Genomic DNA, 3,242 nt, shown 5'->3' with positions numbered 1-3,242 from the left:
TCGCCAAGCTCGCCTTGCCATGTGCGTGGGGCTATGGAGCCGCCGCCCTCTTTAAAAGCCGTTCTTAATTATCGCTCTTTTACCGTTGCCTCCCCCATTCCCGTTTCTCCCCTGAGGACCCAGTGCCGTCACGGTGCGGGGACCAGGCCCGGGACACACCCGGGGTCTGCAAGGCTACAAGTAGCTGCTGCCCATGGACCCTCCTCCGCGCGAGGCATGGTGCACCCGGGGGCTTTAGGGCTGTGATGCCGGCCGGAGTCCCGTGAAGAAAGGCGCTTCCTTATACTTTGTTGTTGTTTTGTGGTTTGTTTGGGAGTGGGGGTGGGGTTAATCTAAGTTGGAAATCATCTGTAATAACAGGGCTTGGTTTCTAGGTAAAATGGGTCATGCGTTCTCATCAGCTCTGACGAGGCAGCATTCACAATCAGGAGTGTGTAAAAATGCGGTTAGAAAGTAGCTGGAGACAAAATACAATGATCTAGTTAATATTGGTGTTTGAGGAAGCCCTGGATTATTCCTTAGCTTAGCTCCACTTTTTCTTTTCACCAGGAGTAATTAAATTACAAATACTGTACAACTGAACATCCTTTTGGATTTCAAGCTGTTACTAGCTGCTGTTTAGAGAACTTGCAAATCTGCCAAATACACATGCACATTACACATACAATTAGTAATCTTTACACATTACTAGCAATGTCTCATACTTGACATCCAGAAACATGCAGCACCCAGGACTCATGGATGCGCATGGCAGCTTGGCCGCTAGAGAAGCGCAGACTGTGTGGAAAGTCTCCCAAATTCCAGGGAAAGCTTCTTCTTCCTCATTTACACTGTGAAGCTATTCTTAATGAAGTGGATTTCATTTTTAAACCACTGACTATTTCTGTTTGCATGTTTCTACTCCAGAATAAGGTATTAAAATAAGAAAAACAGTGTCCAAACATGAGGTTTAAGCTCCTGATTCTTTATTACTAAATACCTTATACCGTAACAGTTTTATTTCTAGCTAGGCAAACACTAAACCTTTTCAGAAAGGTATGATGTCAAGGTTCCAAGTTAACTGTTCTGTGAAAATAATATCTTTACTGTAACTTTTCCAAATGGTAGTAACTAGTATTTGGTCAATCTAAGAAAGAATATGAGTTTACAGGCAAGTTATAGGAACATAAATCATTGTTTAGTATTATTTTTTTTCCTTGTCATTGGCAACATAAATACTATAGGAAGATGTGTCATAGCAGTCTCCGTATCCTCTTTTCAGTTGGAAAGTGTTCAATGCAAGAAAGGAAAAGTGAAAGGTTTTATTTTTAAATGTTGAGAAAAAATTCAAATCTCTATGCAAGAATGTAGATATTGGAGGAGGGAACCATCTGTATTGGTCTAGCTCAAACACCTTTATTCTTTTAAGCTAAAAATGTATTTATGAAATACTTCAGTGTCAGTTTATTTGGTGAAAGGTACATCCTAACATGGTACAGCCAGTCCAGGTGTGAGAATAGCTGAATATCAATCACTGACACCATTACCTTTTGCCTTCTTGGCAATGGCAGGAGGAGTCAGATTTATACATTTGGTTGATGGCATCCAGTTGTTCTAGCCACTGGTGGAAAGCTGATATTGGGCCCTTACTGGGGCAGAGTATTTTGCTGGGGATTTAAGAAAAGTAGCAATTATTGTAAGATTAAAAATACATTCACAAGGACTGGCACATGAACATTATTCTGCTGTGTAAATGTTAAGTAATAACAACCCAAGAATACCCACACGCTTTAAATGTGTTAAGTGTGTTGTGTGGCAGGAGGCCAAAGCTCAAGTCTTCAGTCATTTGGGGAGTGTAAGTGGCCTGTCTAATTCCTACTGCTTTTTAAACTGTTTGGTTTTCCATAATAGCTCCAGGGTTTTGCAGGATGAAGTAGCAGAAGGTCGGGTGGTTGAGCCTGAATTGCTGTGTTTAGACTTGCTGCCACATAGTCCTTGATCTTGTAAGAGAACTCTTGCATACATGAGTCCAACTGCAGTTCTGATATTCTGACATGGTTTTACATACCAGGTTAAACTTAATTTTTCAGGCATGACTTTAAAATACCCATGGGGTTTTTTTCTTGGGTTTTTTTGGTTGCTTGCTTTTTTTTTTTTTTTTTTTATAAACGTCTGACATGTTTTGCTTATCTTGAAATGGGCATTTTGGGATGAAGCTTAATAAAATATGTAAGGTGGGTTTTTTTACAATGTTTATGAATGGTTGAAAGTTCATGCCTAAACCCTGCCTCCTAAGTAGTATGTGTGCTTTGGCATTTCTAGGGTGTGGTAAAACCCTGCTCAGCTGCAGAGCACCAAAATGGGAAAGCTTACCTGAAACATTACTCAAAACTTTAACAATTATTTTCCAAGATGTCTATAAAGTCTCATAACTTCAGAAGTATAAGCTGACTATATCTAGTAGGCTAAGGTGAATTCTCAGTGTATGAATACATGTTCTTTTTTTATTGTTTAGCTGGTTTAGGTCCAGTGATGACGGTTCTCTTGAGAGGCAGCCAGTTTCTGCAGAAAACTTGTTTCAGTGTGTAAGGCTGCAGATACCTGAAGTCTCATGAAAAGAAAAAGCAGCTTTCTCTATGACTAGAAAAGTGAGTCCTAACTTTATATTGAATGATGTTCTGTGAAAACAAACTTTGTGAAACTTTATTGGGATTTGAGAGTATTGTGATGCATAACGAGGGTGGCTCCAACCTGTTACATTGTGAAAGGGTACATTGTCAGCCCTTCCAAGGCCTGTCCCCATGTGTATGAAGAACATAAAAAATCCCAGCCACAAACATCAGGCCTTGGACTGCCATCTGTGAGATACTGCATAACTTTATTCTGGTATAGAGGGGTACTCTTATATCTCAGTATTACTTCTTCCTGTTTCTTGACTACTCTGTGCATCTGAGATGTTCCAAATGGTCTTAAGTATTTTCACCATCTTTCTTGTTACTGGTTCTACATCTGGTTTTAAATGCTAAACAGATGAACCTACTAGCATGGTACTTATTTTGTTGAGTGTTTTTGTTGTTAGACTCCTCTGTATGAGGAATTATTTACCTTCAGAGGACTTAAATTATCATCAGAATGAGTAGGATATCAGCTGTTTTTCGTCAGCAGGCAGTTTCAAGGAATAGTAGTAGATAATTATGCGTTTTTGTTAAAATTTTCTTCAATTTTGTAGTGCTTAGCCTTCTAAGTAAACATTAAAATTTCAA

Source organism: Nestor notabilis, unplaced genomic scaffold (genome assembly GCF_000696875.1).
Source record: "Nestor notabilis isolate BGI_N333 unplaced genomic scaffold, ASM69687v1 scaffold30995, whole genome shotgun sequence".
Classification (NCBI taxonomy): domain Eukaryota; kingdom Metazoa; phylum Chordata; class Aves; order Psittaciformes; family Psittacidae; genus Nestor; species Nestor notabilis.
Note: the sequence above shows the minus strand (reverse complement) of the source record.